General features: G+C 39.0%; 1 protein-coding gene across 1 annotated transcript in view; it reads right to left on the bottom strand.

The window, feature by feature from the left end:
- The window catches only part of LOC150086005 (18S rRNA (guanine-N(7))-methyltransferase), a 106,500-nt gene extending 101,390 nt beyond the window's left edge, over positions 1-5,110 (bottom strand). The window contains exon 1 of the mRNA XM_090373649.1: positions 5,017-5,110. The gene's annotated coding sequence lies outside the window, so the exon portion shown is untranslated. The remainder of the gene's footprint in view (positions 1-5,016) is intronic.
- Positions 5,111-12,839: the final 7,729 nt, after the last annotated feature.

The raw sequence follows: 12,839 nt of genomic DNA, 5'->3' as shown, positions 1-12,839 counted from the left end.
TGGGTTACTGGGCTGAGTCAGACATTTGCTGTTGACAGTGTAGAGCATGTACGTGGGATGCATGCAAACGTTTGTCATATTGCAAGACAACTGCCTCCATAATGTTCACCAACCTCGTGCACATGTGCCCGGCATCATTTGATGTTCCATTGTAACATTTTTTTGTATATTAATGAAAGGACCCATTGTCCTGATATAGTAAGTATATTTGTAAATAGTTTAGTATTTTGTAAATATTTTAAATATTTGTATAGTTTGTAAATATTTTAGTTAAATATTTTAGTCCTGCTCTTTCGGATATAACAATATCCTTCATGCATTATGAAACCTGAAGCAAAAGCCCTTTTCCTAGGTGACCTATGTAAATGTAGGTAAATACCGTAATTACATAGTGATATTTATTCGACCTTAAGAATACCATGTGGTGGGGTAGCCAATGGGAGAAGACGGTGCAGGTCACGTGGTACAAGTGGGTGGGCCAATTAAGTTACTATAATTGCACAGGTAAATAATTCGATTAGTGTCGATTGGTGCGTTTCAACAAATGTTTCTTTTACGTAGAAAAGATTTGATTTACTCCGTCATACCTCTACATTTTACGTAGAAAAGCGTGTGCGGAGGTTGGAGAGCAAAACAAGCAGGGGCAGAGCCCCCTAGTAATTTATTAAATAAATTACTAGGAGGCTAAACAAAGTTGCAATATATTGTTTTCTGTGCCTCTCATTTGCATTTTGCACAAATAATGTTCCATTTTGGGTTATAAGAAGACATATAAAATGGATTTAAGGATGGAACCATCTAAATCCAAACGTCTAAATATCTCATGAAAAAAATGTTACAACACAAACAATTTCACAAAATGGAAATTGTTAGAAAAGGGTCTTCAAAAAGGTGGACTAATTGGCGACATTGTACAAGCAGCACTAAGAACTACATAGTCATTGTACAATTTCTTCTCTTTGTCCACTAGTAGATGGGAAAAACTATCATCAGTCATAAAAATCAGCCTGAAGAGACATACTGATACAAGATGGTGTTTAAAGTATATGGGCAACTCAAATTATTTCAATATTAGACAAAATGAAAGATGATTATTTACTTGGTGACACATTTATCTTTAAACCATTACACCATAAAATGAGTGGTTACAAGTTTCAATTTTTAAGTCTGTGGAATTTGTTACTGGAAAGGATAAATACATTCAACATATCACTGCAAAAAAAAAACGGGATATTTATCATCATCCATATTAATTAAATGGCTTGTAGATTATTTTAAAGATCAAGAAAAAACGAAATTTATAACATTTTTACTGAAATTGAGGGAACTTGCAAAAAAAATTAAGAGTACCAGTGGAAAAGAGGAAGGCGAAATGAAAAAAAAAAAATGCCAGGTGTGCATGCTGAAGATGAATCATCGAACTTCGAGAGAATAAAAATTTCTTATTTTTCAATAATTGATTCTATTATAATGCAGTCAGATGAAAGATTTGAATTTCTAAAAAAGATAGCAGAACACTGTTTTTGACTGGTGAAGTGGTCCATTGAATGGCAAAGCGAGGATTTAGAAACTAAAGTTATTTTATTGTCAGAAAAATACCCTGAAATTAATCAAGACCAATTTAAAATTGAAAACAAATGTTTTAAACACCAAATAATTTAAATATTATAAAATAAAAATGCCCATACAATATATCACTTAGATATTTTAAATGTATTGGCTAAATGGGAGTTGCAAGAAACCTATTCAAGTATTGAAGAAAGTCTTAAAATATTCCTTACAATGCCAACAACAGTAACCACTGGCGAAAAGAGTTTTAGCAAGTTAAAACTTGTTAAGAATTATTTGTGATCGATGTCAGGACAAGAATGCACATCATATCTATGTCTCCTTTCAATTGAACATGAATTTGCTAGCAAAATATACTTCTATTAAATTATCACAAATTTTGCTAACACTAAAGCAAGAAAAATTAAGCTTTGATGTAATTTAATAATTTTATGTTCCTATATAATAACTACTGCCTAAATTGCTTGAAAGCCAGAGGTGCGAACGATGCATACCCAGTTAAGTCTCTCATAATCCATTTGTTATAGGGAAAATTTTCTTCATTCTATGGAAGCTATTTTAAATGTAATTACCAGGGGAATTTTAAAAAAAATTCGCTAAATAGAAAAATTCACTATAAAGAAGTTCGTTAAACAGAGGTCCAACTGCACCTATTATTATTTATTATGATTTTGCCAATTATCAAAAAAAAAGGCACATAGCTATGAATTTGCCAAAGGCACCGAAAACCTAGCTATGCCTCTGAATATGTCTCTAAGAAATCGTCGCTACTCAAATATCAGTGTGCATTCGAACCCAAAATTCTGGAATTTGAGTATGGTGCAAATATTTGGGTCACTTCCAGCAGAGAAAACTGAAGATATATTAGAAAATAAATTGACAGTTTAATCTATTTACAAAGAAGCATATTATTGCTGTTGTAACTGACAGTGCAAGTGTTATGTTAAAATTTGGTAGCAAAAGCGATATTCATCACTAGCTGTGTTATGCACATGGGTTTCATTTGGCTATATGTGATATGTTGTTGTTATTTGGTTTTTAGGAGCATTAGCAACTAAGGCCATATTGCTCGAGGGATATGCGGTGGTCATTCCCTGACCTTTCCGCATCCTCCGTATTTGGTGGTGACAGGCTTAAACCCAGGTCTAATCAAAAAGCGTGTGCTATGCACTGCTGCTCCTTCCCACCTGGCTACGGAGGCACCATATGTGATATACTTTACAAAAAGATGTATTTAAAAAGTTCTGAATTTGATGTTGAACATGAAATGAATACCGAATTATCCTGAAATTAAACTAATGAAGAAGAAAGTACAGAAGACAGTGAATTTGCAACTGCTACAGAAATAAGCAACAATGATTTAGATTTTAATTAAAAATATTGAATTTGCTGATCAAATTGAAAACAATGTTAGTGTGGCTGATGTCATTTTCAAAGTATGAAAAATTGTTAAATTATTTCACAAATTGCCAGGAGTTTGATGTTATTATTGCCATCATATCATCATTTCAGGTGTATGTCACATGACACGATGTCACTGGCAAATGCAAAATTCATCCCTCATGGTTTCATTTGCATGCTGGTTTCACATCTGTGTTGCTCGTTCAGTTACTGCTTGCCACATGGTTGCTCGTTTAGCCCTGAGTTTCTGTGTAGTGTATCCTGTTCCATCCTGCAAGTAAACTGTTTCATTGTTTTTTTGCTGCCATGTATTGCAGTCACATTTTCTTATTTTTTTTTTCATTTCTTTTTGTGTTTTTTGTGTTTTTTTGACCTTTGTTCAATCCCAATGGAGTGAGTGAGAGAATGTTGCATGGTTTGGAAAAGGACAAATGTAAGGCTGTGGTTGAATCATATATGAGTGTGAATTTGATTGCTTCTCAGTATAAGTGTTTTTGGGTTGGATGTTCGATGAAATTGGCCGAGCGACAATACGCCAAAATTCTATTGGCATATTGTGCTTATACAAAGAGGAATTTTATTGTTCATTGCACGAGTTAACTGACTTTCATTTTGTGTTTAGCGAAAAAAGGTTAGGTTTTTACACGACTTCGGGAGGGATTCAAGAAACACTAGTCATTGGACGAAAACAACAATTATAAGAGGAGTCATGTTTTTAATTGACTTTCATTTGTGTTTAGTGAAAAATGTTTGGGTTTTTAGGTTAGGTTTTAACAAGACTTCGGGAGGTATTCAAGCAAAAACCAGTCGTTTGCTACATGTCATATTACTTTTTGTTTCTTGTTTTCAAAAAAAAAAAATTCCTGTTTTTGTGTTAATTTTTCTTCATTTTAACTCTTGAGATGTTACATTACGTGACATATTATCTTCCCCGAATAAATTGCATTTCTATTAGTTGCTGCTCCGAAAAAATTGCCATTTTGCTGTTAATTTTGTTGTTTTTCGGCTCCGACATACTGTTATATCACACGACATCTGCCACATGCAATCGTCGAGAAGAAGAGGGGAATGCAGTGAGTGGGTGGAGTTGCAAACCATACGTCACTGCTTTCCCTCTCTTCTTCTCGAAGCCATAGGCACCTCCGTAGCCAGGTGGGAAGGAGCAGAAGTGCGTAGCACATGCTTCTTGATTAGACCGGGGTTCGAGCCCATCACCACCAAATACGGAGGATGTGGAAAGGTCAGGGAATGACCACCGCATATCCCAGAGCAATATGGCCTTAGCTGCTAATGCTTGTAAAAACCAAACAACAACAACAACTCGAAGCCATTTTGTAAAGGGTACCATTCTCTGGAGTATTACCTTTTTTTGGCTGGTGCAACATAAGCCTCAGGCTTTCTTGCACCATATGGCTAATAATAATAATAATAAATAGTTCACCTGTCTCAAACACATGTTGCCGAATATTTCTTCAGAATTTTTAAAGCAGAAAATGAAATGTTAAATCTAGTTATTTACCTAGATCTAGCTAAGTGGGAGGTTATTATCCAACATAGTTTGTATGGGAACAAAACTAAAAACTTATTGTTCCTTCATTCGATTTCACTCTTAAAAATTATACAGAAAATATCTTTACGATTTTACTAAAAAAATTTACGTAAGCCCGAAGTTACGTAAGTCGGGGTTTAACTGTATGTAGTTTCATTTTCATTACATTGTAGTTTTATTATATAATGACATAGTGTGATTAATGAATAATGTAACAAAATTTTGAACCTTCCTAGCTAAGATTGCTTTATCTGGGTGACTACTAAATTGATTGAATAAATAAACCTTTGCTTAAAAATTGGAGAAAAAAAAAACAAAAGTTCATTTTGTTGACCGCTGATATCAAACAATTATTTCCATGTTGCGTCACCGGTTCTAGTTTTGAGCTTTGTGCACAACAGAGAATAAATATTTTTCATTTTTGTAAAAATCTTATTTTCATAATTACTACTGATTTCATAATTTCAACGATTTGTTATATCATAATTAATTCTTACCTCACCAAATAATGTAATCACTCACAACTAATGAAGAGTAAGAAATATTACAAGTTTCACCAGAGTAATATCTTACTACTCTTCGGGTTTCACTAACACACCGAGTTATTAACACATGTATAAGTTATCACGTGTTACAACTAGAGACGCTGGAAGCAGTAAAAGGGACAGAAAAAAAAAAAAAATGTTTAAGCAAAGCATAGTGCTTATCAAATCGGTGGTATAATTATGATCTTGCCGCTTATTCTTCAGAGACTTGTAGTAAATTTTATATTAAGTAAATGAAAAGATTGGCAAAATCCTGCTCAACGATGAGATTCCAAACAGAATCGAAAATCGAGTCTAGGCAGTAGTAAACATTTTAAATGAAACAGCAATATACTTCGCCAATGTTACAGTGCCTTTTATTTGGAGTAGAGCAATGACAAGTAACCTTGGAGAAGGTGTCACCACAATATCAGGAGTTTGCTCAACAGTAAGAAGCAAGACGCTTTGGTCACAACTTACATCACTAAATTTTATAAATTTACTTATTGACTTTGTTAATCAGTAAATTTAACGTTTGAAAGTTTATTATTTTTAAAACCATCCTTTTCATAGACAGTAGAAGCCTTCTTAACTGCCCTCTGCTTAATCGGCTCAGGGGAGCAACCGATGCTTTCCTTTACCTACTTCTCTTTAAAATAACTGTCAGATGCGCACGACAGTGTTCCATAGGCCCCGTCCAGTATGCTTGCAGGTCGCTTATCCGACGTGATCGGGACAAACCAATAGTTGGTCGGTTACTGGGAAGAATCAGTTAAAGCGGGAAATTAAAAAAAAAATGTATACATATGTACACTCATTATCCAAAACATTATGACCGCCACTGTCTCCACGAGTGGACGAATACCACAAGGAGTGGCGTCACCAACCGGCAAAGCATAGATAGTGATGGCACGGATAATACCTGCCATTTCGTCAGTACGAAGCCCGTGCAACTTGTAAGGGAAGGATATGGCGGAGTTTGAAAGGGAAATGATTTGTGGTGTTAGGAAGGCGGGGGTCAGCTCTCAGCAACGGCAGGCATTATCCATTGGCAGACATAGTGAATGGTGTGTTGTGGCGAGAATGGTCTGAAGAGGGACACACAAGACCCAAAGTGCCGGGAAGGGACGACCACCACTGGTTGGCAGTCGAGGTGGTCTGCGCGGTAGCACAGTGGTATCGTCATCGTCCTCCTCACAACGGGTGGAAAAGGGTTCGAATCCCGTCGAAGACGCAAGGAACTTTAATGGGTTTTTTTCACTCCGTGGCTGAGTTAGTCGTCTCAGGAGTAGATAGCAAGGTTTTCACCCCCCCCCAGAAACTGGGGTTTTTCGTCCAGCAGACAGACAAATCGACCATAGAACACATGCAATTAACAGACATAAGACACAGTATGGCAGATGAATTTAATTATTCGGGTGGCCTAAATATAATAGTTTAGTTTTTTGGTTTTTGGCAGTCGAGGTGAAGGGCAATTGGCACATTCCGTCCTGTGCTACAGGTAGCTTACAATCCTTCAATTAATGTGAGACTACAACCAGGTGATACAAAAAAAAACTTTTTGGGCACATCATCCAGCGGATGATTTAGTGTATATGGAATAGGCGACATGCTCCTATGCCCACGATGACCGACAGACACCTCCGTCTGCAGTGGCACGGGAGCACCGGTCCTGAACATTAGATGACTGGAAAGGAGTTGCTAGTCTAATGAATCAAGGTTTCAGCTCATTCATGTAGACGGAGGGGTGCGAGGAAGTGAAAACTGCAATATTCGGCGGCAAGCAGGTGAACAGGTGAATGAGACTTAACGTTTGGACGAAAACAGGCTGAGTGCAGTAGTATCATGGACACCCCTGGAAAGTGGTTTATAAAATAACCACAAACAAACTCCCCAGAGAAAGGTTTAAACAACGGCAACCAAGACGCCACAAGGTAATGTAACAACAACCTGGGAGGGCTCAACAACCAACATGCTGAATACAATTCTACGGAAAACACCGAGCATGCTGACACTTCATCAAAAGACCATCTGTCAGGCAATGCATATACTATACAGAGGATGAAAACACAATTTACAGTGGACGAACTTCAAGTTGCAGCTGCGCAAATGAGAAACAAAAACTGTCCTGACCCAGATTTGCTGCAGTCAGAGATTATCAAGAAAGTGATAGAAATGGATCCACACCTCCTACTCCAACAATTCAACTGCTGCCTCATGGCAGGAAAATTTCCAACTAGAAAACTGCAAACTTGAGGCTGATTATCAAAAATCCAACAAAGAAACCGAATATGCCAGACTCCTATAGGCCAATTGCTCTGCTCTCCATGGTGAGCAAATTGTTCGAGAGACTTCTACACATGATAATTACCAGCTACTATAACTCAGCAAACCTTGCCTCTAGTAGACAATATGGTTTCACACCAGGCTCTCAACAGTAGAGGCACTCCAAAACCTTATCCAAGCAGCAAAATCATCTCCACCGTGGAGGCGAACTCAAGGGCCGGCTAGGATATCGAGGCAAACAGGGTGCAGAAAAATCTACTGGGATGGACAAAGCTGCCATTGACAATTTCGCCGACAAAGACGGGCTCAATCCTATTAACAGAGACACTAGACACTCGTCGGCCCCCTATATTAAAATTGAGGGAGCAACCATCAATCTTAGCACGCAATTAAAGTATCTTGGAATCATTTCAGACTCAAACTTATCCTTCCAACATCTCCTCTACCGGAAGGAGAAACTCAGAAAATACACGGCCATGATTCTAAGATCACTAGAAAAGACTGGGGACTAAACGAAGAACTCTAGCACTCTACTACAGAGGGATTTTTATCCCGGCAATAACTACGGCTCGCCTGTAGTTACAAGGCAGTAGCAGCCGTTAACAAAAAAATTCTTCACACGAACCAGAGAAATATTATATTTCTCTGATTTATAAATATTATAAATCAGAGAGTCTTATAATGGGAGATTTTAATTTCCCAGATATTGACTGGAATTTGGGGGCTGGTCACTCACACTCTAGCAAGGCGTTTGTGGATTTATTGGATGATTGTTTTCTACATCAGCATGTTCAGCAGGCACTTAGAGGGAAGAATACTCTTGATTTGATTATCAGCAATGATTCTTCATGCATTAAGAATCTGCAGATAAATGAACCACTAGGTGGCAGTGATCACAGTGTGCTGAAGTGGGATTTACTCAAAGAGGTAACTACCATTAGGGGTAAAGGGAAGGGTTATTGCTTTCGTAAAGGCGACTACGATGGACTGAGACAGTATTTAAATTCTATACAGTGGGACCAACTGATGATGTTACCAACAGCAAATGCAAAATGGGAAGCATTCAAAGAACTTATCTTGGAAGCTACTAGGCTATACATAACAACTAAGAAATATTGTTCAAGGATCAGGCCTAAATGGATGTCAGATGAACTAATGAGACATATGGCAGAGAAGAAAATGCATGGGATACATATAAATCAACATGTAACACAGAAGCCTATGATAGATACAAGTTGATCTGTAACCAAGTTACAAAGGAAGTTAGGCAGGCGAAGGCAGATTACGAGAAATCTTTGGCAAGGGATGCAAAGAAAAACAGCAAAGAGTTCTTTAGTTATGTAAACTCTAGAAGGAAGGGTTGTGAATCAGATTGGTCCACTTGATATCGATGGGTCAACTGTTGATGATCCTGCTCAGGTAGCTAACAAACTAAATGAATATTTTGCATCGACATTCACACATGAGGAGTTATTTAGCGAGGGGAAGCCAGAGGTGTATTCAACTCTAGCAGTAAGCTAAATAATCTTGTAATAACTGAGAGTAAAGTGGAGGAGAAATTGTTGAAGATAAACACAAGAAAGGCACCCGAGGTGGATGGGATCTATCCAGTTATATTAAAGGAGGCAGCAAAGGAAGTAAGCAAACCCTTAGCCATAATTATGAGAGCTTCCTTGGACTCAGGGGGAAACCTGGGAGGTACCCACAGACTGGAGATGTGCAAATGTGACCCCAATTCACAAAGGAGGATCAAAGGCTGACACAAGTAATTATAGACCTGTGAGTTTAACTTCTGTTCCAGGAAAATTAATGGAGGCACTGGTTAAAGAAGCACTGCAGGATCATGTAAACAAGACGTTAGTTATAGCTCAGACACAGCATGGTTTTGTTAAGGGGAAGTCTTGCCTGACCAATTTGATTGGATACTATGATGCAGTCACAAAGGAATTGGATGCAGGGAATAACTTTGATATTATATACTTGGATCTTAGAAAGGCTTTTGATACTGTTGCACATGGAAGACTGCTGCACAAATTGGAGCAGTGTGGCATTGGAGGCAAATTGCTGCTGTGGATAAAGCGGTGGCTGAGGGGGAGAAGACAGAGAGTGGTAATCAATGGACACTGATCGTTGTGGACTAATGTTATTAGTGGAGTCCCTCAGGGCTCAGTGTTGGGTCCATTATTGTTTTCTGTATTCATAAATGATATTGATGATGGTATATCAAGCTTAATGTCCAAGTTTGCAGACGAAAGGTAGGCAGGGTTGTCAATGACACTACTGACACTATGCTGCTGCAACCGGATCTGGAAAGGTTGAGCAGATGGGCTGAGAGGTGGCAAATGAAGTTTAACATTGACAAATGTAAAGTACTACACATGGGAAACAGCAACCCCAGAGCAACGTATCAACTTGTGGTACTACACTGACAGTGGTAGAGAATGAAAGGGACCTGGGGGTGGTTGTTCAGGGCAGATATGAAGTTCTCTGAGCAGTGCAGACGGGCGGCAAGAGTAGCTCATGGTGTATTGTCAATGATATATAGGAATTTTTCTAGAAGGGATAAGGAGGTAATTATTCCCTTGTATAAGGTAATGGTTAGACCACACCTAGAGTACTGTATACAGGTCTGCAGGCCTCATTTCAAGAAGGATGTAGAGCTGCTGGAACGAGTACAGAGAAGGGCAACAAGATCAGTAAATGGAACAAAGGGGTGCTCTTACGAAGAAAGGCTTAAGTTTTGCAAATTACAGTGTCTGGAGACTAGGCACCAGCGAGGTGATCTGATAGAGGTGTATAAAGCCTTGAATGGTTTGAGCATGCTCAATGCTGATGGGATTGTTCCTATCGCTCAGAATAATCACCTGAGAGGGCATAAATTCAAATTGAGGAACGACAGATGTAGGATAGACGTGCGGAAATTTGCCTTTAGCCAGCGGGTGGTTGGTTGGTGGAACAGACTTCCGTCCCTTGTCGTGGAAGTTGATAGCCTAAATAAGTTTAAGGTTCAGCTGGACAGGTATTTTGAACGAACAGAGGGGTGAGTGGAAGTGGTGTTTTTTTTTTTTTTGGCTAATTCTGCATAAGCTTGCTATCTTGCATCAAATGCCTCTACTAATGCTAATATTTCTACTAACTATAATTCGTGCCTGCTGTACGGTGAGTACCCGGGCAAAATCTCTTGATCTTGCGATGGTGCGTTGTGGGCTAATGTACATGCTCTCTAGTGAAATATAAATGACATTCATAGGGTACATAACAGATCCGGCGAATAATCGGAGACAGGAAAAAACGGGGCTGGTGCTGCACCTGCGGCAGGCATGGTAAGAGAGAGAGAGAGAGAGAGAGAGAGAGAGAGAGAGAGAGAGAGAGAGATGTTCCAACTCCTGTAAAGGAGAAATCAAAAGAAAATTCATATCTCAAGTCAGCAGAGTCTACCCCAGAACCCCACATTAGTTCTTGGCAGGATTACAAACTATATACATACATACTGACGAGCCATGGTGCCATAAATGCCAAGCTAAATAATATGAGAATTGAAGACGACCCAAATTGTGGATGTGGAGAGTTAGACACCTGGCAACACATAATATATGAATGTGAAAATTATGAGGATCTTCGAAGCATTCCTGATAACCAAGACTACATACCTTCTTCGTAACCGGGAACACCTTTTACTGGACTCGGTTTTTTTTTTTGATTTGGTAGTTGTTGGCGCATCGGCTTCTATGGCCATATTGCACCTCCCAAGGTTTTTGCCGTACTTTGATCCAAGCCCGAGGCGGGAATCGAACCCGCGTCCTCGGGTTGCCGGGCAGGTACTTTACCCACTCGGCTAGCCCGGTCGGCCCTGGACACGGAAGAAGAATACAAAGCGCTCAGTAAGTTCGGGCAGGATCATTTCACAAGGAGGAGAATATTGATTGCGCTGCATAACAACGCAGGAGATTAACAAAGCAGACCATAGATCCGCACCAAATGAGCAAGGAACCTAAGTAAGGGAATGGTGTCCCTATCAACAAATCCTTACTGACTGAACACCCAGAAATGACACCTGTACTTGAATTTGCTAAATAGGGAAGGCAATGAACAAAGAGGAGGATGCCTATGGCGAAACGACACTGTTGATGGATATGTCCCAAACCAGCTTCATGTCTAATGGAACTTAACTGACTACCCACAGTGCGCTAAGTAGGAGTAAACTATTCTCCCCACAGCGGGTGGAAAAGGCCCGCGTTCGAATCCCGTCGATGACGCGAGGAACTTTAGGGGCTTTTTTCACTCCGTGGCTGAGTTAGTCGGTCCGAGGCAGAGACAGCATCGTTCTTTTCCCCAGAAACGGGGTTTTTTCACCAGCAAACAGCAATTCGACCAGAGAACACACGCAATTTACAGACATAATCCATATTTGGGTATATGTAATCATGTACGGGTGACCGTAATATAATAATAATAACAATAATAATAATAACAACAATAATAATAATAATTAATAATAATAATAATAATAATAATAATAATAATACGAAACTAGCAAATGGAAGAACTGGAAATAGAACTGAAGTATCACAAGTAGCAACTAATGGAATGACCTTCAACACCCCGACTCAGGGTGTTAGGAAGAACCACATCCTGAATCTGACCTTCTGCCATTTGGTGATCTAAACTGGGTGCTCTAACCTGGTTTCTTTAAATTCCCATCCCTAGCAGGGGAGAGTGGAAGGTTCCCATCTTCCCCCTGCCCCCCTCTTCTCCCGGTGGAGACCGTCCCCACTGATCTTCATGGGGACGCCTTCCCTATTGTCCCGTTATCTCTATATATTCCCACCACACTTCAGTCTCTCCCCCCCCCCACAAAAACTTTACTTACCGAGTATGCCCATAAAGTAATTTTATTGAACTAGCACAAAATTTAGCCCCTCTCGCTTAAACCTATACCCCAATTCAGCTGCAAATTCACAGCAATGCTTCTTGATTTTTTTTTTATTCTATAGGTCTTTGCCACTGAAATCTTCGAAAACTAGGTACAGGGCCTGCCAGAGTATTTAAAAATCTAGTAGATGCCTTTCCTGCCTCCTCGTGGCAAAGTGTGGGTAAAGAAGAAGAAGGAAAAGTGAAACTTGCTTCTCCATTCATAGGATAACATGTTATGAGAATCCCATTCTATTTCTTCAGAATCAGCAGCAATTATTTAATCATCTTGATCTCTTTCAAGAAGAAAAATCCAAAACTTATGGAGAAAATCATGCCCGATGGGTAATTTCAATTCATAGGGCATTAAAGTTACTTATAACAATATACTCTATATGCAGGGAGTATATTCTTGGACACTCTCAGGTCAGTGCAAGAAACATAAAGATAAACACTGTCCAGTCAAACCAATCAAGCAAAACATGTCATGTTAATCTATAAATCCTGTCAAAATGGAGATACAGTATGAATCGTATTACTATGAATTCCATTACTATGAATCGTATCAGAGTAACAATCCAAAGTCAAGTAAAAGTCGC

Source organism: Mastigoproctus giganteus, chromosome 5 (genome assembly GCF_048544385.1).
Source record: "Mastigoproctus giganteus isolate SK-2022 chromosome 5, ASM4854438v1, whole genome shotgun sequence".
NCBI lineage: Eukaryota > Metazoa > Arthropoda > Arachnida > Uropygi > Thelyphonidae > Mastigoproctus > Mastigoproctus giganteus.
The sequence above is the reverse complement of the archived record's forward strand: the minus strand, read 5'-3'. Positions and strand labels throughout refer to the sequence as shown.